The sequence below is a fragment of the Mustela putorius genome, unplaced genomic scaffold, assembly GCF_011764305.1.
Source record: "Mustela putorius furo isolate JIRA1106 unplaced genomic scaffold, ASM1176430v1.1 tig00000179_pilon_pilon_pilon, whole genome shotgun sequence".
NCBI classification, from domain to species: Eukaryota; Metazoa; Chordata; class Mammalia; order Carnivora; family Mustelidae; genus Mustela; species Mustela putorius.
Window position 1 is genome coordinate 13,963,452 of NW_025421305.1, and position 26,059 is coordinate 13,989,510.

At 41.9% G+C, this 26,059-nt stretch overlaps 1 long non-coding RNA gene across 2 annotated transcripts in view; it reads right to left on the reverse strand.

Moving 5' to 3' along the window:
• Positions 1 to 351: 351 nt before the first annotated feature.
• The window catches only part of LOC101687346, a 178,542-nt gene continuing 152,834 nt past the window's right edge, over positions 352 to 26,059 (reverse strand). The window contains exons 4-5 of one of the 2 annotated variants that reach the window (XR_001180633.2): positions 18,233 to 18,369; positions 352 to 496 (exon numbers count right to left, since the gene is read on the reverse strand). This is a non-coding gene — a long non-coding RNA (uncharacterized LOC101687346). The remainder of the gene's footprint in view (positions 497 to 18,232; positions 18,370 to 26,059) is intronic. The other variant, XR_001180634.2, reaches the window with a different exon arrangement.

The following is a 26,059-nucleotide window of genomic DNA, read 5'->3' on the forward strand; positions in this document are numbered from 1 at the left end:
TATTGACTCTGAAATTTGTAACTCTAGTCCACACTTCTCTGAAATCAGAGGCAAATGTCTAAATTCTTACTTGACATCTTCCCCTGGATATCCCATAGGCAACTCAGGTTAATATCTCCAAAGCAGAATTCATCATCTCTCCATTTTCCCTCTACCCCAGCCTTATCTATTTCATTAGCTGCTCATCCAGAAAAATCATGGAGAGTAAGAAAGAACAAAGGAATATTGAAAGTAGCCTGTTTATAGAGGACCAATGATGGAAAAGATAAGATTCAGAATTGGAGATGGTATATTATATAGACTATCAATAGCTGCTATAACAGAGAAGCCCTAAAATTCTAGTGACTTAACATAAGAGACGTTTATTTCATACTCGTGGACCTGTCCAAGTCTTTGTCAACTGTCTTCACAGGTTAATTCAGAATATGGTCACCTTCTGTCCTGTGGCTCCATCATCCCCTTGGGCCTTGGAGTTCTTTGAATCTCAGCAGAGGTCCTGAGAAGAAAGGGCAGAGAATGCATGATCATTTCTTAAAACCCAAGATCAGAAGAGAAGCATATAACTTCTGCTCACATTCTATTTGGGGAAAACTAGTCATACAATCCTACCTTGATTCAAGGGGCCTGAGAAATGTAGTCTCTAGCTGAACAATTGCCCACTGTGGAAGGGGGAGCACAGATGTGTGGTGGACAGCTAGTTCTCTCTGCTAAAGCTAACTAAACCAAGGATCCCAGGATTGGGGCCTATCTGAAGAAAATTAAAGATCAGAGGAGAAATTACAAATATAAAGAAATATATTTTTTCATGTGAAGAAAGAAGACAGTATTATGAGAGGATAGGAAAAAGAAATAAGATGTTAAAGTACTACAATATTTTTATGAGAGGATTTCTTATACCTTCCCATCTCAGTTACCTGCAGCTCCTGCTCTCTGGACTCCTACAAGCTATATTTTTAGGACATGAAAAAGGACAATCTCTCCATGAGACCACTGTGGGAAAAAAGCTGAAAACTGGATTTCTACGAGCTCCTGCCAGTGTCTTTAAATGAATGCACACACAAATATGTTCTGACAGTTGCAAGAAAAGGATAAATAATGAAGTAGATCCAGAAAAAGATATTGTCAGCTAATTGTTCTTTGCCACATTCTATGTTCCTTTAGGTGTCTGTTACAAATGAAGTTTTTAGTAAATGTAGTTTTCAAGGTAGCCTGACATCTTACCTAGGGATTTGGCAGCTTTGTGTAATGAGCTGCCAGAAAATGGGATGGCAAGTAATGAAGAATTGAGTGCTCTAAACTCCTTTCCTCCTCTTCAACTTCATGTTCTTACTATGCAGAAGTGGGTCAAGAACAAGAAGAGAACTTTATTCAAGTGTTGTGACAGATCAGCTGACAAAGTATATCCCTGGGGTTGAAGGAGACAGAAAATCATGAAGTCATGACAGGGCATGGATCATAGAGGGAACATCAGGGTCACAGACAATGACCAGGTTGGCAACCACAAGTCCTTCTGCTTCTGAGAAGTTTGTCCTTCCAACAGAATCAATGATCTAGGACACTGGCCACACCAGAATAGAGAATATAGACTGGAGGGAAACAGGTGGTATCATGTCAGGTAGGTATCATTAGAGTCCTAAACTAAAAAGTATAAGGGTCTAATCTTCCCCAAGACAAAGACGCAGGGGATAATTCAGCTCTAACGTGATGCTCTGTGACTTGTTAGAAATGGGAAAAAAAAAAAAAAAGCTGCTGGAATTTTTCCATAAGTCGAGGTGGTTGTGGGACATGTTCTCACCCACTTAGTTGCCAAAAAGACTCCCAACTAGGTTGCCATGGAAACAGCCGAGAAATCAAAGGTATGACTTAAATTATTAAAACCTACTAATCCAAGAAAGAAAAACTCTGATAGTTTGAATAGGTTTCCACTGAGACTAGCAATAATACCTATCTCAGGATAAATGAAGAATTAAAATCTTTTTCCATGTCATTTAGGACCTGTGACACCAAGTTCATGTCACTGTATTTGTGATTAGTTTAGACCCAGAACCTTTTATTGCACAGCAAATTTTGTAGCTTCATGCTTTTAGTTTATCAATGTAGATATGAATGATTTATAATGTGTATTAGGCTCACACATTACAAATGTGTTAATGATCTCCTCTCCCAACAAATTATCTATGTTCTATTCCATTGCAGTGTCATGATATGGTATAAGAATAAGATCTTGGTAGGAAAATCTGCCATTTGATAATATTCAGCGCTACTGGTAGCTTGTTAATTAAATATGGTCATGAATGTAGAAAGGAAGCTTTTACACAGAAGGCCACCCTATTCAAAGGCTATTCCCAGCTATCTAGAGAGCATTTACATTGGGCCCAAGTAGTCAGTCCTTTAACTAAAGTGAGTTAAACGATGGTGTCTACAGCCAAACACCCTTGCTTAGGCCAAGTAGAAAATTCGGTATATTAGATAGATGGTGTGATCTGGTATCTTCCCAAGGCCCACCTACTTAAAATTATCTGCCTCACTGGTCTAATAATCTCTGCCCTTCCCGACTACTCAGCCAAAAGTCATCACCTTAGAATCATTCTTTTGTTTTCGACAGCAAATGTACAGCCAGTATCTCCACAGGAAGAGGGAAATGGAAGTCCAAACCCAAAGAAGCCACTTTGGTTTGTTTGGTTTTTTTAGAAGATTTATTTATTTATTTATTTATTTATTTGACAGACAGAGATCACAAGTAGGCAGAGAGGCAGGCAGAGAGAGAGGAGGAAGCAGGCTTCCTGCTGAGCAGAGAGCCCATGCAGGCCTAGATCCCAAGGTCCTGAGATCATGACCTGAGCTGAAGGCAGAGGTTTTAACCCACTGGGCCACCCAGGTGCCCTGCCACTTTGGTTTTTGACAGAGAAGACACAGAACCACCAAACAGTTCGGACCAAAGCAAATCCCAATAAGACTCATCAAGTAATAATGGGTGAACAAAAGGTTCTCCTTTCAGAAGGTAAGGAAGGCAGAAGTGGTGGCATGAAATTTATGGAATTCTTACCTCCTAGGTCTCCTCTCTTAGAAAAACAATAGGATCTTACATGAAGTGGAAATTAACTAAATTTATTAAAACAAAGGGAATCCATTCCTCTAGTAAACAGTTCCTCCTCCTGACAGTCCCCTCCACCTTTTCCTATCTTTTCCCCGAGATCCTCAACCTACTCTCATTTCTACCCACCAACTTCAACATATACTAACTGCAGAAAAGAAAAAGATCAGAAATAGTAGAAACTACCAATATCCATTCATCTTTTTCTCCTCACATAGAGAACCCCAATTTTGTTTGGGGAGGCAATATGACCGGCAAGAGATACTCACCTTCCTGGACCTTATTCCACTGAAGAACACCAGGAAACTTAGTTCTGGACAATGAGATAAGAGCAGAGTACAGAAGCTCTTGTCCTTCTAATAAAAAGGATTTGCTGGCATAACCTTCTATTCTTTTCTTTCCCCCTTTCTGCTAGAATGGAGGCACAAAGATGTATTTGGGCAAAAGGTCAATAGAACTTTGCTATCATCAAGGTAGGAAAACCATGGCTTATGGGTAGTAGTGGGAGGCTAGAAGGTGTCTTGGTTTTTAAAGTTTCCCTTGAGGACCCAGTTTAGACTGTGGATTAATTGTTCTAATCGTCAGATTAATTGTTATATAAAAACAGTAAAACCCTTTTGATTAAGACATCATATCTGTTTCATGCCACTAAAAAGTAATCTTGTCCAGTATGCTGTGGCTTTTACTTGACAGTGTGAAAATTTCCATGAGGAGACACATAATCAAATAGGAGGGAATGATGGGAGATACACCCCAAAATATGTGTCTATACCAATTTGGGAGCTGTGGCTAATGGTTTGGTAGGATGGTCAGGATTTGGAAGAAACAAGATTAGAAAATTGGTAGCAAGGAGGTCTAGGAAAGAGGTATATAGATAAACATTTTCAAATGGCTCTCAAAGGAGGACCTTAATGTTCATGCGGTTTGGATGGCCAATCCATTGAAAACAGTCACCCTCTTTCCCCAGCTAACCCTGCCACTGCCCAGCAGGCTCATGGGAAAAGTAGCCATGGCGACAGGGATGAAGGTTATGCATGGGTTCAACAACATAGACTTTCACTCTTCAAGGCCAACATGGCTACAGCTACTGCTGAGTGCCCAATCTGCCAAGAGCCAGCAACTCTGCGAATGAACTCGGAAGCACATCTTCCCACAGTCAAGTCTTGAAATGATTACAGCCCCAGCCAACAGCTTCACTCTAACTTCATGAGAAACCCCAAGACACAACCATCCTGCTAAACTGCTTCCTGGTTTCTAACTCAGAGAAACTCTGATATGATATATGTTTATTACATTAAACTGCTAATCGGGATAGTTTGTTACATCACAGTAGATAAAACACACTTAGCATGAAAATCACTGTGATCAGGGAGTCCCAGATAACCTAGATGAGACAGTGGTAAAGAACTCCAAGAGATGTACTCACTGCTTTTTCTTTTTTCTTTTAGTTTTCTATCTTGGTATTTTTATTACATTATGTGACAAGTAGAAGCATGCTTATGATTATAGTTATGTACCTGATTTCCAAAAATTGTACTTTCTTTATTAGCATTTCCCCAGAAGATTATATCTGGATGTTGACAGTTTGGAGAAAGTTCCCCTCTAAGTGCCATCCCTTACACCTGTTACCTATCACCCAAAGCACCATAACTGATGATAGGAATGTACAGAAATAAAAGAGAGAGTGAGGGATCAGACACATAGGGATAGCTGTGTGAAAATGCAAATTTATGGTTATTACAGTTAAAATTGAGAATTCGTAAAATTGTGACAAAATTAGGCTGAAAAGGAACATCTCGGCTTCTAATTGTTTCTCACTCTGATTGATTTGCCCTTCCTGTGGAACAGAGTGCAGTCACCTCTGAGTGACCAGCCGACTCTAACCTGAAACCAAACCTGACTTCCTTGGTTCTTTTAATCAGGAATAATCTTTATTTATGTATCAGCCCCCAGTTAGCTGACACTCAAATAGGAACCACTGTCAACAGATTTATTTTTCAACAGATTTATTTCCAGGTATAAATCTATGTCTTTTTAATTGCATTTTTGTTGTTATTGTTCAGACAAAGATTAATTCCGTGACCTTGCAATATAATTTTCCTCTTTGATTTTCTAACAAAGAAAATAGGTCCTTGGAGAAATCATCACAATGGACAAGCTTCTTTTATCAGAAAGCTATTTATTCTCCTTTCTTTCCTATCTAGTAAGATACAGATCTTGTACCACATTAGCTCCAGAACTGGAGTCTTTATCTCAAGTCTTTAAGATTTAATCTATTTCATTTTCCATCTTAGATCTGCAATTATTCACTACAAATCACTTGCTAATAACCTTTTGTCACTTTTTTCACTTCTAGATGTCAAGAGATCACTCTGATCTTTACCTCAATACTACAGGAATTTACTTTAATTTTAAAATGATGCACATTCTTCACTCTGGCAATTGTCACATCTCTTCAAAGAATGTGTTAAACTACCCATTGGCATGATTTTCAGATCTAGGGGTGCCAGTTGCTAGTGAGCTAAAATCAATTTGCCAGGTAATGAGGCAGACACCGCTGCCCATTTTCCTAATTAGTATTTTCCATATTTAATAGAAATTCTGACCTCACCTTTCTGTCTTTCTCTAAGCAAATGATTAAAGATAAAACATTGACCCTGGGTCTCTAAGACCCAAACTCCCCAAACTTCACTCAATGTCATCTGACCTTGGTCTATTCAGTATTGATTGGTAGAGACCCTACAGCTACACTACCAGCTGAGGCAGCCATAGCATTAATAGTTAAGATAGGGGGGCACCTGGGTGGCTCAGTGGGTTAAGGCCTCCTCCTTTGGCTTCATGATCCCTGGGTCCTGGGATCAAGTCCCGCGTCGGGCTCTCTGCTTAGCGAGGAGCCTGCTTCCTTTCTCTCTGCCTGCCTCTTTGCCTACTTGTGATCTGTCTCTATTGTCAAATAAATAAATAAAATCTTAAAAATAAAATAGCTAAGATAGGAAACCAAGCAAACAACATTGCTTCAAAGACTGGAACAATGTCTGAGGTAGGAATCACAGGAGAGGGAAAATACTCAAAAAATGTAATTTCTCTTAGAGAGGGCACGGATTGCATGGAGCACTGGGTGTGGTGAAAAAATAATGAATACTGTTTTTCTGAAAATAAATAAATTTAATAATAAAAAAAAGAAATGTAATTTCTTATCATTTCATTTAGCTTATTCATATAAGTGCATGATATATTTATTTCCTGAGGTTGTAGTAACAAATCACCCCAAGCTTGGTGACTTCAAACAACAGAAATTTATGCTTTCACAGTTATGGAGGCCATAGGTCTGATATCAAGGTGTCTTAGAAGTTTGTGCCGGAGCGTCCTTCCCTGCCTCATCCCCCTTTTGATGGCTCCAGGCATTCTTTGGCTTGTGGCCATATCCACTTTGGCTTGTGGCCATAGCCACTCCAATACCTGTCTCTGTGGTCCCATTGGGTCCTTCTCTTCTCTGTGTCTTCTCCTCTTTTGTCTCAAATAGCCCTCTTTCTCTTGTCATTGGATTTAGAATCCATCTGAGTAATCCAGGATGCTCTCCTATTCTCAAGATACTTACCTTATTCACATCTGCAAATGCTCTTTTCCCAGTTAAGGTAACATTCATAGGTTCCAGAAACTTGACATGGATATCATTTTTCAGCTGCCCACACAAGAGTACATGGACAAAGGTGGGGACATACACTCCAGAGAATCTATTTTTGGTGCTGGATAAAGAGTGGGATATTGGATCCGTAAAATACAAACACAGCAGTTGAGCATTTGTTGATACCTGCTTTGTGCTTGTCGTGTGATTCTGAAAAATGCAGAACTTGAAACACTTGGTTCAGGAGCACTTGGTGGCTCAGTCAGTTAAGTGTCTAACTCTTGATTTCAGCTAAGGTCATGATCTCAGGGTCATGCACTCAAGCTCTGGACGGGGCTCTGTGCTCAGCAAGGAGTCTACTGCTTGAGATTTTCTCCCTCTCCCCCACTCCCCTGTTTTCTCCCTCCCTCTCCAAAACAAATATATAAATCTTTTTTAAAAATAAAAATAAAAACTTGATTCAGTCTCAAAATGCTAGAATAGAATAAAATACACTTGATGCCAGAGCACCCTCCTAATGTACAGAATAAAAAGAGCACATGGGCACATGAGTCAAAAAGAACTGGGACCCTGGATGCTTCAGTCAGTTAAGTGTATGTTTTTAGCTCAGGTCATGATCCCAGGGTCCTGGGATGCAACCCCGTATCCAAATCCCTGCTCAGTGGGGAGTCTGCTTCTCTCACTACCTGCTGCTCCCCCTACTTGTGTGTGCATGCTCTCTCTCTCCCTCTCTCTCTGAAAAAATAAATAAATAAAACCTTAAAAAAAAAAAAGAACTGAGTTTAAATCTTGGCTATAGTGAACTCCAGTCATGTAACTGAACAAGTTCATTTATGTTTTAATAGCAAATAAAGATAATAAACCTTTTGGTTATAACAGTAGCTTAGAGAGATGCATGGAGAGGTAAACTAATCTCTGAAGTAGGACCTCACCATGGCCTGTAGGAGAAAAGAGATTTAACAAAGATTTAATACTTATTCATTAGCACTCTTAGGTCTATTATACTTTTGACCTTATTACATCTTCACAATAATGTTAAGACATAGGTGTGTTATCCACAATATATAGGTGAGAACAAGAGGCTCAGAGAAGCTAAATAACTAGCCCGAAGTCTCACCGATATTGATTAATACAACTGGAGTCCAAATGAAGATCTTTCTGACCACAAAATCCATTGAAATGAGAAAAACAAATGATAAGGATGTGTTGACTAACCTTATCATGGTAATCATTTTTGCAGTATCTAGTCATTACATTGTCTACCTTAAACTTACACAATATTTAAAGTCATTATATCTCTACAGAACTGGGGAGGGAGAGAGATTGTAAAAATCCTATTCTGTGCAATCAATGGGAATTGCATGCCCACGTTATGGGCAGAACACAATTCTCACTTTCAGGGAGGAGAGTAAGGAAGGACAAAAGGGCATTTAAAGCAGTGCAAGGACTTGAAAATCTGAATCAGTATCTAAGACTGGTTGGTGTCTAAAATAAAGAATTAAATGTGAGTGCTGAGAGGAAAATGAAAAATAAATAAATCTTATAGATTTAAGCTCACTGTCTAAAATATTCATTTTAGTATTTATTGAGATGTCACCTGTGACATGTTGACCATGTTCAATGTATACTGAAAGGTCTAGAGACATGTGAGAGAATAGGTAAGGTACAGATCTTGCCCTCAAGCAACTGGAAATATACTAAGTCAGTCATCTGAAGGCCTGGCCATGGGGCAAGAGGAGTTCATGCTAGCATCAAAGCAGGAACCTCCTAGTTATTTCCTATCTCAAAGCTGAATATCTAGGAATACAGGTTTTCTAAATATAGCCACAGATTATATATTTTGTTCCCATTCCATAGGATCTTCCTATCTCAAACAGAACCTGCTGCCCAGTCTTTCTGCTAATTCTACCTTCCCCTCAACCACCTACCACCATTCTGGAGAGAAGAACTAGAACACTGGTCCTGAATTTTAACCAATGAGCTAAGCAATCTCACATACTGGCCGAGTTCTTGCCAGTCCCCTTGGGAGTGGTAACCAGCTACCGGTTTTTCTCACATGGAAGCCAAACCCAGTCAGTCAAAACGGGGGTGTCTTTGCCCTTTTGTGATTCAAGCCAATTATTTAGATAGTGACACCAGCCTGGATTTAACTGAGGTTTTTTTCCCATTTTTTTCAGACTTGATTGTAAGGGACAGGATACCTGCCACTCCTGTCCTGATGCTTTTTCTATTCCCATTCATCTGGCCCTCTCACAGCCTGCTGCCTAGAGCACTGAGTGGAAGTGTGTAGCCAATGACTGAGATACATGGGGAGCTATATAACAGAGTGAATGAACAACGAGCTACCTAATGAATGAATGAAATGATCAGGGTAGTGTATAACAATTGAGTGAAAGGAATAGGGGGAAAATTTGGAGGTCTCAGTGAAGGTAGAAAGCAGGTGCATGGGCTATGGCAGAATAACAAGATTGCTGAATTTAGAGGGTTCAATTTCCTTACATGTCTGTCTTCACGTTAGTGAGTCAACTTCCATCACGTATTTGAAGATTTTTTTTCTGTCAAATTATTGTCTCAGGTCACGTATGATAAAGGTGGGGTCAGCTCTCAAAAGAGCAAACTACTCCTGTGATTTTAAAAAAAGCTATTTCCCAAGGAGAGATGGATATATTAAACTGTTCTGTACATGTTCTGCTTGACCATATTGATTCCTTAGATGGGTGTTTTTCCTAACAATAGTAGAGAAAGTGGCCCCAAGATTCCCAGAATCGATCACAGCAAATCTCAATAGTGTGTTATTCCAGGAAATGCTCTGATCTAACAAAGGATTCTTTCAAATGCAATCTCGATTGCCTAAAATTTACACACACTCAATGCCCTGGTACCTTCTGTGATTGTGTCATGGTAATTTTCTTGACTTTATAAGCTTTATTATTAACAGAGCCAAATCCAAAGAGGAAGCAAAACAGGTACAGGGTACATCTCTCCTCTCATACTTCACAGACTATCCGTATGAATCGCCCAGACAATGACACATAATTACAAAACAGTATTTATAGCCAATGCCAAATTAGCCAATCCAGTTTATGAATTAGGCTCTCTGGCCCCACTACTTTACCTAATTTCTTTTCGTTTCAGTGTTTCTCATCATCCTCAAACATTAGATTAGCAAGAACCAAAAATAAAACTCAAGCTAGTCTGTGAAGAACCTCAGGTCTCAAAGAAGATGGTTGGTAAAGATGAAGCAATCAACATTTCTGGATTAGCATAAATTTCTACCATCCATGATTTCTGGTCATCCATGTTTACTACCACCGTCATGCCTCCCAGATTCTCCACAAAGTGACTGCTTATACACAAGTCTCTTCTCAGTTTCTAGGGAGAGGCCACAGTGAAACAACATGGCTCAATATGCAAAAAGACAGTTGGGCTAATTCCACAGGAAAGCCAGAGGAACAAGACTGGGTCCCCTGCCCTGCAATCCCAAGGCCCACAGATTGTATGAAAACCACACCCAAAATGTATCCCCATCCCAATCTGCTGAAATGCCCTAAAGGCTTCCATCAAGAGTCCTTTCCAGGGAAAGTATCTAGAATATGTCACCCAAGGTGGGTCAACAGCCTTCCCCCATCCTTGGGAAGGACAGCACATTTACTCAACACAAATTCAAAATATTTCACCCTCCCTGTTCCTTTCATTGGCATTCTCTGGCAAGTGGATCTGAGGGTGAACTTTAAAGTGTGATTTGATTACTGATACTTCCTTGGATTTTTACACTGGTTTCCAGACACTGCTTTTCTCTGTTGCCCTGTGTCCTCAGAGTCTGTAGAGTGGTGATTTGGACATGACTCATGACTCACTTGCTATGTAGGGGAGGATAAAAATGATGGTCATAATAACTGCCTTTTGGCATTTACCAAGATTTTGCCATTTACAAGACACTGTGCCAAGTTCTTTGTGGTTTATTTTATGAGCTGATTACAATAAGACACAACCAGGAAACAGCTCTATTTTTCTCCCCTTACTGGCATGCTCCATCCAAGTTTCCTGTCCCCTCCCAGACATCATCTCAGGCCATTCTTATCACTTTAATTCACTTTAAGACTCACTCTCAGATACTAAAAAATTCAGTAGAGGGGTGCCTGGGTGGCTCAGTGGGTAAAGCCTCTGCCTTCGGCTCAGGTCATGGTCCCAGGGTCCTGGGATTGAGCCCCACATCAGGCTTTCTGCTCAGCAGGGAGCCTGTTTCCCCCTCTCTCTCTGCCTGTTTCTCTGCCTACTTGTGATCTGTCAAATAAATAAAGAAAATCTTAAAAAAATTTCAGTAGAATCATATCAAAACAGCAATATCCTATCTTATTTACAATTACTTCCTTCTCCCTAATCCAGTTCTGGCCCATGGTCAAACACCTGCCATAGGTACCAGAGTACATGGTCTGTTCTCTTAATGCTTTTTCCACCTTTTGTTTTCCATCTTTTTCAACTACAGACTCAGAGAGGCTGGGGGTTGGGGTAGGGCAGGGAGCAAACCACAGAAGATCCCCCCTGAGATCACTGGAGCATGACATCAAACACTCAAGTAATATAGGGGCCCGTTCTTCGGAGCCTCCCTGCCAGCTGTGTTGAACTTAGCATTGTCCAGTTCTCTGACCTGGGCCCTGGGCAATCTGCACAGGGCAATCTGGACAGCCTCTTTCAATCTCCCCCATCTCCTGTCCTCGGCAATCCAGCATCGGCCTCTAGCTGCTGCTGTCTCCTTCCCATTGCAGGTGGCCTTTGGGGGAGGATCCCTTGAGGATGGCTGGTGTCCTGTTAACTTCTACTGGTAATGGCCACAGGAACTCACACATCATGATGGATTGGCCCAGAGGCAGTGCCCTCCCCCAATTCTCTACCTCTGTGGTTTGCTTCAGACAGCCTTACTGCTTCAGAACTCTCTAGGCAGGAGGTGGACATTAGTCTTACTCTTGACTTCCAGGGACACATGAGATTTCCCAGACCTCTTTCTCCATGCCCTGTCCCAGTGGTAACACTATCCATCAGGCCTCTGCCAGCACTAAGAGACCAGCACCCCCTTCCATGGGCACTGCCAGTCTCTATAGCCATCTTCTTGGGAAGGGGAGAGGTACTGGGAACATGCTGGGAAAAAAGCCAAAGAGTTCTCATTTGTTCAGATTTCTTTCAAAAAAATACTTTCAAATATCTTTTCTTTTTTTATTAACAAAAATAGGTGAAGCAGGGTGATACCTGCTGGATCGTATTTGTCATCTCTTCATAAGACTGGCTTAGATGTGTCCTTTACTTGTCTTTAGAATGTAAGGACACTTCTTACATCCTCTTCTAGATTTGGGCTTCACCCAAATTCCAAGAGTTTTACATTCTGTTGGACATTCTATTATTCATATACAACTCAGGTGCCCACTTCCCTTTACTGGTCACATTCTACATCTCACTAACATATGGGGACAAGCATACAGCTTTACACAGCTCTTAAGTGGCCACTCAGGAGCAGTCTTCCCATTCCTCATCTCCCCATGACTCCTCTCCCATTCCTCCCAGCTCCCCATGGGCAATTACTGAGTCCCAGGGGCCACACACGGAAATCCCAACTGTATCTACCTGATATAATGAAGCTTCCTCTTCAAGATACAAGGGAGAAGGGGAAAAAGATTCCCTTGTCTCTTTACTACCCCATCTTTCATCTCCCCAGAATGCCATAACAGACTCTACTACATTAACTTCTCCACTAAAGGGTTAGGACAAATTTTTTTTTTAATTTTTTTTAAGATTTTATTTATTTATTTGACAGACAGAGATCACAAGCAGGCAGAGAGGCAGGCAGAGAGAGAAAGAGGAAAGCAGGCTCCCCGCTGAGCAGAGAGCCCGATGCGGGGCTCGATCCCAGGACCCTGAGATCATGACCTGAGCCGAAGGCAGAGGCTTACCCCACTGAGCCACCCAGGCGCCCCAAAAGGGAATTATAATATGGGGGGGAGGGAGAGGTTAATTCTCACTAGTTGTTTCCAGAGACTAGAGGGAAAGTCCCCAAGGAAATCAGCCCTTCCTAAGAGGATCCTAACTTGCACGCCCTACCCCAAAGGTCCTGATTTCTCTCCCCCAATCACTTCTTTTTGGTAAGTTTCCATCTATGAATTCCATCCACCTCTCTGTAAAACCACCCTTATCCATAGAGAAATCTAACTCCCTGTATCTTACCTAATAAAAATATGTTTTATAAGTTTTATTATAAAATATTTTAAACAATGATAAAATCATAAGGAATCCTATACCAAATATCTATGCATCCTCTACCCAGGTTTATCAAATCAACACTTCACTATATTTGCTTGAGATTCTTTTTCTTACAAGGGAGCAACATTTTACAAGTATAGCTGAATTCCCACAAACCTACCACCCAAAATCCCAGACCCACTCCATACTCTATCCCCAACCCCCACTATGAGAAATTGTTCTACAGGATATTGTGTTCTGCCTCACAGGTCTCCTTGAGCCTCAATCGTTCAGGCTGGAGTCGCCTGTGGTTAACTTTCCATAATACCAGCAATATTTCCATGTTCCTCAAAACAGTCTGGAGGAGGGGGTAGACTCTGGCTCTCTGGCTCTCCAGATATCACTGTATAAAGTAGACACAGGGCCTTCCAGGCTGAGTTGCCCTTACGATTTCCCACTCATTGATTCATTTAGTTGTCAATAAATGTATGTGCCAGGCACAGCTCTATAGCCTGGGAACACAATAATGAACAAGACTGGCAAAGCACCATACTTAAGGGACTTGCATTCCTATGCAGGAAGAAAGAGAATGAAAAGATAAACCAATAGATCAGATAACATCAGATAATGGGTAAGTGCTCAGAAGAAAAGAGGGAGCCCAGGACTGTAAGACAAAGAATGATGAGAAACAAGGTGCCATTTAGTGAGGTAGGGTGGCCAGGTTCTCTCTCTGAGGAGGTGACAACAGACCTAAGACTTAGATGATGAGTTCACCACAGGAAGATCTGGGAGAGGAATGTTCCAGCCAGAGGGGCTTACAAATGTCCATGGAGCCAGGACTGAAGTCAGAGTTCATGAAATGGAAGGACAACCTGTGTGCCCAGTGGCTGGGGTGGGGAGAAGACAAGAGGCAGAGGTTCCAGCAGAGCCAGGTTTGTGAGAACAGACGCATGCAGTCGGGGGTGGGGGGGAAGGCCTGGGGTGATGGGCAGTAGCATCCAAACTTGGCTCAGCGTGGACAGCTGCCCTTGCTGCCTTGTAATTATCAATAGAGTCACTCTGACTCCCTTGGTCCCAGTAAGGCATCGGTGGGCAGGGTAGAGTTTGGCTCATTCCCTGCTTACCCCAGAGCCTACAGCATCAAGAACTGCACCTACATTTCAATCATATCCTCAAGAGACTCATTAAATGGCTCATTCTGGGGTCCCTACTATATTCGTCCCAGAAGTCTTGACTCTAGATTCTCCATCTGAGAAGAGAACAGGATGGCCAGTCTTCTCGATAAACATACATTCCTTGATCTAATCCCCTAGCAACCCAATCACAAGGGTATCACAATGTTTTTCAGGCAAGTAATCTGAGTCTCAAAATTTCATCAGCTCCCCAGCAGAGTACATAGCCACTCCCTAAACCTAACACATTACTGTTTCAGTGAAACATCCATATTTATACTAGGTGAAATACATAAAGATCATAGATGCTATTATGTCAGTTCTGGTCAGGTTTTACTACCCAATGAATTACTTAAAAAAGAAAAGTCTCTTGTTTCAGTTTTTTGGGGTTTTTGTTTTGTTTTTTTTTTTTTTTACTTTTTTTGGTACAAGGGATTATGAAACTGTACTTGGGTGACCCCAGTGTGTTCATCAGCTAAGTGGGAAAAAACTGTCCTGGTCACAGATTTCGTGGGGAAAACAAAAAAGATAACAAGAGCCATTACTGAATACTTACTATATAAGCACTGTTTGAAATCTGTCTAAATTCCCACAACCCTGAGGGGAAGGGGATTCCCCTCCCACAAGGAAGCTGGTAGGTATTTTTACTCTTCCCTGTCGACAAAGGAAATGAGGCACAAAAACGGTGCAGATCCACAATCTGAATGCAGGCAGTCTGTCACCAGACACCGGGGAGCATTAGCCACCACCCTCTACCTCCCTGTGGAAATGGGAACCATGGGAACAGAAGCTTCAACTTAGAAGCACCGCAGTGCAAAGGCGGTCAGTGAAAAAAAAAGGCACTGGTCACTCTCCAAAAGAGATGTTCCCCCTGCAACCCAAGAGCAGAGGGGGAAGGGTGCAAACAGTGGGAAGATGAACCAGGAGCCCATCAGCCAGAGGTCAGACCACAACTGTGACACAGCAAAGTTCCAAAGGACGGGATCCCTGGCTGCCAAGCCCATGTGTGACCTCTTGGTGTAAACTACTTCAGAAAGGCCCATGATGACTCCTCTGGTGAGAAAGGAAAAGGGCCCTGCGGTGCAGTAATACCAACAATGGGGCATTCATTCACGGGCTGAAATACTTTTAGAATCACATCCATAGCCAGGAGCTATTGCTAGATAATAAAGAAATAGTAGTGAACTGGGAGAAATCAGAAGGGGAGACAAACCATGAGAGACTGTGGACTCTGAGAAACAAACCGAGGGTTTTGGAGGGGAGTGGGGCGGGGGATTGGGTGAGCCTGGTGGTGGGTGCACCTATTGCATGGAGCACGGGGTGTGGTGCATAAACACTGAATCTTGGAACATTAAAAAAAAAATAAAATAAAATTAAGATGTTAAAAAAGAGAGAGAGAGAAAGAAATGGACATTTGCTCATGGTCCAGCTTCCTCCCTATTAAGCAAGTAGGAAGGAAAAAGAAAAAGCCCAAAGCCTCTGGATAGAAAAAATATTTCTGTTCCTGCTTATCTCACTTTTAGGTTTCTTGCTACAGGAATGGGGGTAGGGGGTGCCACCTTGTTCTTCCAAACAAGTGGAAGTCCTACTTCGCTTGCGAAGTTGTAAAGAAACACTGAGAGAGACTCTGGCTCCCGTCTGCACCTGCTAAGGTCAAGAGCAGACCAAATGTTCCATTTGACTAAGATAAGATAACAAGTCAGTGCTCCTGCTGAGACAGAAGAGAAAGACCAGAGGCCTGGTCCTGTTTGAATAAGAAAAGAAAGAGAGTCAGTGCTCCCCTGAGCCACCTCCACAGAGATTGTGCTTCCACAGGAAGGGGCCATTTGGCCTTGAGAGACTGGGAAAGACTCCGGGCCCTGAGACATCAGGAAAACACCCTGTTATCATCCACCATTAGCCATAACCACAAAAACTCACTCCTAACCCTGTCGGGTGCTCAGTCTTTGAGAAGAAATCCCGGTGAGCCCGCTAGCGTTAATAAAGCTAAACTTTCCCTGCTCTCCCGTGCGGGGTTTGAGTTTCCTGGGTCACCTCAGATTTTCTGCAACAACACTTGTTAGTCTTCAACCATGAGTTTTTAATCATTACACTCCTAAAATATAATCACCATTTGTTGAACTCTGGCTAAGTGCTTTGCAGGCATCATGGTGGAGAGTCTCAGAATGCCAAGTGGGCATCTGAACACCGTTTTACAGAAAATAACCCAAGTGGTCTTTCCACTGTGGGCGAGATGATCAGCCTGCTCTGCTTTGCATGATTATCTTTTTTTTTTTAACTTTTTAAAATTTTTTTAAATTTTTTTTTATTTTCAGAATAACAGTATTCATTATTTTTTCACCACACCCAGTGCTCCATGCAATCCGTGCCCTCTGTAATACCCACTACCTGGTACGCTGACCTCCCACCCCACCCCTGCCACTTCAAACCCCTCAGATTGTTTTTCAGAGTCCATAGTCTCTCATGGTTCGCCTCCCCTTCCAATTTCCCCCAACTCCCTTCTCCTCTCTAACTCCCCATGTCCTCCATGCTATTTGTTATGCTCCACAAATAAGTGAAACCATATGATAATTGACTCTTGCATTTCATGCAATGACACCAAAACCCTCAGTCACCTTTATACCTGTGAGAAAGGCATGCAGGCTGAGGCTCAAATATGGAAAGTAGTCATTTGTAATGTGCAAGGCTTTGCACGCAGGCGGCCTGGTTTGAATGAACTGCCTGAATGGGTATCTAAGCTCCTGAAATCTCGCCAAGCCTTAATTTTCTCCCCCATAAAATAGGTTAGGGCAGTTCCTCAGAGAGCATCATCTCAGACATCCATGATCACACAAATCGCCTAGGATCTCAATAAAAGGCAGGCTCTGATTCAGGGGATCTGAAGCAGGGCCTAAAGGTTACATTTCTCACCAGTTCTACTAATGCCCACGCGGCTGGTCTGTGGACCACATTTTGAGGAGCAAAGCTTTGCAGGGTTTTTGTCTTAAGACTTAAATGAGATTTGATGCACACGAAGTTCTCAGCAGAGCCTGACACATAGTAAGCATTCAATAACTATTAGCTGCTAGTAGTAGTAGTAGTAGTAGTAGTAGTAGTAGTAGTATTCTTAGTCAGCCCCTAATTATTGGGTAACTCAAAGTTAGTGGTTGGATATTCTATAAGAACATTCTTTATCATGTTCTAAAAAGTTCTTGAAAGTGCCTGGGGGGCTCAGTTGGTTAAGCATCTGCCTTCTGCTCAGGTCCTGATTCCCACGTCCTGGGATTGAGCCCCATTTCAGGGTCTCTGCTCAGCAGGGAGCCTGCTTCTCCTTCTCCCTCTGCCTCTAAATGCCGCTCATATGCTCATGCTCTCTCTGTTTCTCTCGCAAAAATAAGCAATAAAATATTTCCAAAAATAAAAAGGTTCTTGAAAGAGATAATGGGCAGAGCAGTGTGGCATTAAAAGAGCACTGGAGTTAAGGTAAAAAAGACCTGGATTTGAATCCTGGTGTCACCCTCTGGACAAGTCCTGAACCTCCTAAGATCTTTTAGGATAATAATAGAACTAGTTGACAGAACTGTTGTTAACGTAACAGGATAATGGAAAGTTCTCCAAAGTAAGCCCTCAGGTACTATGTGTGCAAGGTAGAAGGTAGGCTGATTCTTTCTGTACAAATGCAAACATCTTCCAGCCACTTGCCCCACACCAACCTCCCTCCAGGATGTCAAAACAGCTGGTGTCTTTGATGGCAGGAGGCCCTTTGATGTCTGGTGGGAGAAACAGGTACAAGTTATATTAGCCACTGTCTCTACTACATAGGCATAAGGTCAAGGAGGAGGAGAGAAAATTGTAAAGGAGAGATAAAAACCCTGACCCTCAGCCCACACTGTATGCCCGCACCATGCTGCCTCCTGTAAGTCACACTGAAATTGTTGATTCATGCACAATGGTAACAAATATTGGGGCTGCTCCCAGATCTCAGGTCTCACTCTCAGAGGAACAAGGCCTTGAGAGCTAATTTCAGGTTGGGGTCTGGGGAAAGCAACCCAGGGAAGGCACTGCCTGATTTCCATTTATGTGTAAGGTAGAGGGTGGAAGGGCCGGTACCCACATGCAGATGTGACTTGGTACCTTTAGAGCTGCCCTGTGGTCCATGTGGGATGCTCAGGAATCAGAAGTAACAATCAGACAGATAGATTTCTCAAGGTTTATGGAATGGTTCCTGGTGCTATCATTTGAAGGTCTTTCCATCAAACATTGCAGGCCACCTAGCAGAAAAGATAGGCTATGTTTACAAGAAGAAAAGATGGTCTATATTTATAAGTTAACAGTTTTCTAAAACAAAAGGTGGACATCTGATATGAAATTATATATTTGGTACTATAACAAGATGACTACCATCTTGAGCAAAGAAATGAATATTAGAGTTGCAAAAGCGAAGTTGGCTTCAGATTCTAGCCTATATTGCTAGTTAACAAGGTAAAGCCCAAAGATTAGCAGCACGGCCTGGTAGCGTGCAGAGATGTGGAGATAGGCAGCCCTCATGGGTCAGACAACAGAGTCCAAATTCTGCATCAGTTTCTTTCTAGCCGTGTGAACTTAGCCAAGTGAATTAACCTTTCTGGGCCTTACATCCTTATTCATAAAAATGAAGCTAAAAACAAAAACCCTCCTCATAGGGTTGTCGTTAGGATTAAATGAGTTGATATCTGTAAAATGCTTAGAATAGTAAATAGACACAGTAAGCACCAAATAAACAAGCTATAATTGTTGTATGACCTTAACAAACGAATTGACCTCTGAGTCACTTTCCTCAGCTGTTACAGAATAAGTACACTGTGGGAGTGAAAAGAAACAATGTATGCAGAGGTATTCTGAACAATTCAAAGAGCTATAAAATGATACAATTTTTATCACTACAAAGGGAATTTTTAATTTTGTGCCTCACTTCTATTCAGTAAATGGGAGTGTCCATGAGCCTTGCCTCTAGAATGAATATTCTGTTTCTCCTAATGTCTGACATCTCCTCCAGGACCTCGACCTGTCAGGAGCTTTCATTCTAACACAGTCAGAGGTCATGGGAGGGAGAATTAATTAACACAAATTTGAAAAGAATATGAACTCTAAGTTAACCCACTGCTTAGAGCAAGAACCAATCTGTGACAAAAATAAATCCCTCCCAGAGGTATAATCCCTATTTTTAACAAATATTCTTTGTCCTCTACACAAGTCCAAATCCTTGATAGGCACCAAATATTGGAGAGAGCTGCTGAGCTTGGGCTTTGGATCTGCACTAGCCTCTGAAGTCACCGATTTAATAAGAGAGTGACTCAAAGCGGGCTGAGCCTGTGTACACAGCATCCTTGAGGTAGAAAGGTGATTCTGCCCACCCACCATAGGCAAGGGAGTATATTTTTCTTACAGAGATGATGATGGATTTATACCCCTTCCTCCACACTGAGGACCGCCCCACCCAAGTGATCAAATAATTCATGTCCACAAAAATACCAAGAAGCAGTCTGGTGGAGTCCTCAGTTCTTCTCCAGGAAGGAAGCTGCCTTTAATCATCTAATCTCAGCAGGGATACACCAGCCCTTCTGCCCGAGGCTGTTTGTTACACAAAGCAACTCTGGTACCGTGGGAGGAGTGAGGACACCAGGACGTGAACACCAGGAGCTGGGGACCATGGGAGACCTGATAGGTTCCCAGCAGAATTAGTAAGTTCTTAAGTGGAAACGTCCTACAACAGTGTCAGTACCCAGTGGAAGCTCTCAGTAAAATGTCAGCTATCACCATGGTGCAGGGCGGCGAGAGGGAGGGAGCCCTCAGTAAAATGTTAGCTATCACCATTGTTGGGGGGGGGGAGGACTATTGTTGCTGCTGTTGAGAGCATTAAGGGTTCAGCGGGTAACCACAAAATGGAAACACCAACCAAACTGCCCAAAAATATCAGCCTCAGGGGTGCCTGGGTGGCTCAGTCAGTTATGCACCTGCCCTCAGCTGAGGTCTTGATCCCTGAGTCCTAGAATTGAGCTCTCTGGTCAGGGGGAACCTGCTTCTCCTTCTCCCCCACTGCTTGTGTTCTTGCGCTCTCTCTCCCTCTCTCTCAAATAAATAAAATCTTTAAAAGGAAAAAAAGTCCCATGAGAGACTATGGACTCTGAAAAACAACCTGAGGGTCTTGAAGGGGCAGGGTGTGGGAGGTTGAAGTAACAAGGTGGTGGGTATTAGGGAGGGCATGTATTGCATGGAGCACTGGGTGTGGTACAAAAACTATGAATACTGTTAAGCTGAAAAGAAATTTTAAAAATTAAAAAAAAAATTTAAATAAAAAATAAAATAAAAATGTAGAATCTTCATTAAAAAAAAAGAAAGAAAGGACAAAAAATCAGCCCCAGCCCTGGCCTCATTAACTTGCTGTAACCAGTCTACATACATGATTTTTTTCTGCAACTTTGCCCTTCAGTTTCTTTACTTTTCAAATGTAAAATGTACATTTTTAAGGATCAAACCCAGAACGCAACCTTAAAAGGAAGTCCTTCTTCGCCTGATCAGTCTACAGATACACATAGCAGAATATCCAGAATAACTCTTCAGTTTTAATTCATTCACCTAACAAGAAATCTGAATAAAGGCAGTGCCTTGGCTCAAGGACTCGATGTGTCCTCAAGGATCAGGACTTATCTCTCCCACCTGCATTTTTGATGCTTGGGTGGTAAGTCCCTTTGTGATAGCAAGAGGGCTATAGGGAGGGAACTTAATCACAACTCAGTGCAAAGGCAAGAGAGGAGGGGGGCTGGAAGCACCTGGGCTGTCAGAGAACTTTCCCGATATGTCTCTGTATTGTTCAATTTTTTTTTTTAAATCCAGGAGGAATCCTTTTTCCAGAAGCTTCCCAGCTGACTTTCCCTTGCATCTCATTAGCCATATGTCAGTCACATGCCCACCCTTAGCTGCAAGGGAGACCAGAAATTTGACATTTTCTAGGATGGTGGCCTCAGCATCCTGGAAGAAAATGGTGGGACCTGGCTATTGGGGCACTAACCAAGAGACTCTGCCATGCCCCTTCATGCTGGTTCTCTCACTGGAGAAACTTGGTTTTCATTCTTTCTACCTAGAATAGAAATATGTATGTACCAGGAAGGTGGTGAGCCAAGCAATTCATCCAAAATTGATTGTCTCGTTTACCTTAGCATCTTCCAGAAATAAAGTGTTGCAGAGAACTGAATTATGCGGATAAGCTTTCTCCAAAAGTGCCAAGGCTTACTGTATTTTCACCATTCTTATGACCATCTTTACTAAAATCCTTTACTTCTATGTCTTTTTGGTAGTGTATCCGAACATAATTTGACACATTCAGAATGGCGGAACTACCATTATGGGCACCAATTATTGCGCTGGGCATAAACATTCTAATACTCCAAGAGGATCCTTTAGCTCCAACCCTAAATGCCCCTATCTTGCTCACCATGCTCCAGGTCCTATCCACAGTACCTCAAATCAGTTGCTGCTTCTGTGGAAGTACCTCCTGCCTTGTTTTCTGCTGTCACTTCTAATTCTCCAGAGCTTCTAATGATAGGATGTGCTACTGAACTTGACTCAAGATTTAGGGCAGCATGGAAGAGGACGAGGATAAGGCCTGAGGAGTCTGGGCCTTCCCTGCAGGGACCCATCAGTGAGGAGGCTGCCTCCCAATGGTCTGGAAGCACAGGGCCTGCAACAGAGGACAGGTCTGAGCTGGGAAAAGTGGAGGTAGGTAGGGGAGTCACCACTGCTATTGGGCCCCTGGGTGCCAGGGGAATGCGGGAGGTCTGAGGTGAGACCTGGAATTCTCTCCATGTTGTTGAACAAGACAATGAGCTAGCACCAGGACATCTTGGACCTAAGAGTTTGGGGGACTGAGTTCCTCATTGAAGAGTTACTTCCAACGTTTGAAATGACCCCAATGATCTCACTATTCAAATGGAGGCAGTCTGGATAGCTTTCAGAGTTGAATCAAACTTTATAATTAACCTGCTGAATCATGGCTTTCACCTATGAATTTAATTCACCAAGACTTGTAAACAGGACCCAGATTATACTTCCTGGCCTCTCTGTGCCTGGGTTTAATTCCCTGGCTGCATCAAACACCATCTTCCTTTGCTGTTTGATGGATACTCCTGTCTTGGGAGACATGCAAGGTTAGCTTTGGCAATTCCTTGTTGTTTTTGACTCTCCTGGGGCAGAAGTCCTGTCCCAAGATTAAAACACTCTGTGCTTCACATGCCTGAGGTAAGTGATGTGCAAGAGGCAGAAGGAGATTGTCTGTTGTGAGTTCTCACTAGCTAGGGTGAGTATGTGAGTTGGTGGTCACTCTGCTGATGTTTGCACACCTGCGCTGGTGAAAGAGTCTTCTCTGTCATGCAGGGTTTAGATTTGCAAGCACCTGGTCCAGCTGTTGCTACGTCCCTATGCTTTCTCCCTGCAAATCAGAGCAGAACTGTGGGGGATCAAGGATTTCCCCAGACAAGGCTTAACTAAGCATGGGTTACCACATAATTAACGAAACTGAACTTTGGTTATAAAAATAATGTCATTCACTGATCACATATAATCGATCTTCATTATTCGTGGACTCCATGGTTACAAATTGACCTACTTACTAAAATTTACTTGTAATCCCCAAAATCAATATTTGTGGAGCCTTTGTGATCACTTAGGAAAATGTGCAGAATGGCAAAAATTTCAAATCACTTGGTGCACCTGTTCCCAGCCAAGGTCAAACAAGCTGGTGCTCCACCTTCTTATTCCAGCTCCCATACGGGAAATAGTGTCCTTTCTATTGTGTAGTTAGTGTCATACTTGCACATTTGGGGGTGAAAAGGGCTCCCAGTCATTGGGGTGCTGAAGCGCTGTCTAGTGTTCCTAAGCACAGAAGGCTATGATGTGCCTTATGCAGAAAACGTGTGTTAGAGAAGCTTCATTCAGGCATGAGTTACAATGCCGGCCATAGTTCAATGTTCAGGAATCAACAATCTGTTTTAAATATGATGCCTTTAAACAGACACACACATACCACAAGTTTATGTATTGATCTGTTAATGAAAATATTGTGTCCAGAGGCTCGTAGGAACTTCTCCTCCAATTCCCCAACAGCAATGGTTCATTATTTGCTAACTCTGTGTTCACAGACACTTTATGGAATGTAACTATTATGAATCATGAGAACTGACTGTGTTGTGAATATTATATTTTAAACCAAATCTTGATAAAGCCAAAGCTAGGTACAATTATTATAGGTTCTTCATTAAACTTCCTTTAAATGTTTACCTTGTTCCTGGACCTTTCATAACACCAGAAGCTCTCTGAACATAGACAGTCCTCCAATTCCCAAATATGCATTTGTGGTAACAACAGTTTGACTTATTCCTGCTATAGACCCCTTCAGAATAAATTAAGACCTCTTCTGTTTATCTGGCAAAACTAATAGAAGTACGACAGAGTCCTATCTGTCATATAGAATAAAGAAAGATTGTAATTTAATAGTAACTAAAAGGAGATCAAATTAAAGTTCTCAGTTGTTGCATAAATTAACAAAGTTCCCACAAGCCTTAAGAAAGGCACAAATGACTACAGTCAGAAGCAAAGGTGCTTCAGGGCCACACTATGCTCCACTTCCCAATTTTATTATGACATCTCTCTCAGCATTCTCCATGGTAGATGAAAACTCCATCCAAGGACAAAGAGGAGAGGGGAGACCTATATTCTCCTCTGAAATTAGCCTAGAAATACCTTTAAGGGTCATTACTCTAAGAAAACAGATTTATGACTTTTTATTATCCACTTAAAAATTTATAGCATCGTAGTTGAAGCCATATTCATTGTGCTAGATTATACTACAATAGCCTGGCAAGCCTTCCCTCTGCCTTACCTCACCTCATGGTTTCAACTCTTGACAACTCCAGATTGATTTCTGTCACGTAAGCTGCCCGAAGATCTCACAATAAGTCCAAAATCCACAGTCTGGCACTTGAGGCCACCTGAAATTCAGTTTAAATCTATATAACATTTACCTTCCCTACATCCATTTTCCAGAACACAGCCTCTTCTCCAACCTACTTAGTTGGCTCCCTTTTTCCACATGTACTTTGTTTCTGCTCAGCAATAGTGAAGGAGAGGCTAGACTGAGATGCTAGAGCTAGACTGGGCTGAGTTCAAATCCTGACTCAGTCACTTACAATGGAACTTTGGGCAAAAATCCCCCAATGCCATTGTTTTTAAAATAAGGTTAATAAGAACATCTATCTCAGAGCTATGTTCTAACAACTAAATGCTATTATGCATGAAAAGTATCTAGCAGCACCCTAGTACATTAAAGGTAATGAATAAATATTAATATAAAAACTAAGCATTATGGAGTCCCTCTTTCATGTTTTCACCTCCTGACCTTGAAATATTGTCCTTTCTATATCTGTTCTCCTTCCCAACTCCCAAACTTGATCTCCCTTCACAGCTTCAACCAATGGAGTAAGTTTCACGTCTTGATGTCAAGGGTGGGGAGGATGAAAAAGGAGCGACAAGGAGCGTACACTTGCGGGTTTCCTGGGGAAAGTGGAAATAGAATCTCTGATGTTCTACACTTGGCAATACTTTTCTGTAAAAGGTCACACAGTAAATGTTTTAACTTTCGTAGGCTACTCAGCTCCCACCACAACTACTCAACTCTGTTGTTACAGCACAATGACACCTATAAAAATATACAAATGAATGGCTGTTCCAAAAACACTGTATGTACAAAAACAGGCAGCAACAGCTCAACAGAAACATAAACAACCTGATCCAAAAATGGGCAAAGGACTTGAATAAACATTTCTCCAAAAGAAATATACCAAGAGCCATAGAAAAAATGTTCAACAAAAGTAATCACTAGGAAAATGCAAATCAAAGCCACAAGATAACACTTCACACACATTAGGATGGCTACTATTTAAAATATTCATTGAAAATAGAATGGAGGGGTGCCTGGGTGGCTCAGTCATTGGGCCTCTGTCTTCAGCTCAGGTCATGATCCTGGGGTCCTGGGATCGAGCCCTGCATCAGGCTCCCTGCTCGGTGGGAAGCCTGCTTCTCCCTCTCCCATTCCTCTGCTGTGTTTCCTCGCTTGCTGTGCCTCTCTCTGTCAAGTAAATAAATAAAATCTTTAAAAAAAAAAGAAAATAGAATGGAAAATAATGAATATGGCAAAGATGTGGAAAACCTCCATGCATTGCTCATGGAAATGTAAAATTATGAAGCCACTGTGGAAAAGGGTAGGGTGCTTCCTCAAAAAAAGTTAAACATAGAATCGCCATATGAGCAATTCTCCTTCTGGGTATATACCCCCCAAAAACTGAAGTAAGGATGCAAACAGGTGTTTTTACACCAATGTTCATAGCAGCATTATTCACAATAGCCAAGAAAGGTGGGAATAACCCAAGTAAACAAATATATTACATACACACAATAGAATATTATTCATTTCTTTAAAAAGGAAGGAGATTTCTACATGCTACAACATGGGAGAACTTTAAGGATGTTATGCTAAGTGAAATAAGCCAGGTACAAAAGGATAACTACTGTGTTATCCACTTATATAAGGTACCTAGAAAAAGCAAATTCATAGAGATGGAAAGTAGAATAGTGATTACGCGGAGCTGCAGAGAGGGAGGAATGGAAGTTATTGTTGAACAGGTACCAATTTTCCGATTGGGAAGATGAAAGAGTTCTTAAGATGGATGATAGCGATGGCTGCAGGAAAATGGGAATGGACCTAATGCTGCTGAATTGTAAACATGCTGGAATTGGTAAAATTTATGTTAGATCGATATTTACCACAAGCCAAGATGCTCTTCAACAGATGAATGGACAAAGAGGATGTGGTTCATATATACAACGGAATATTACACCTCCATCAGAAAGGATGAATACCCAACTTTTGCA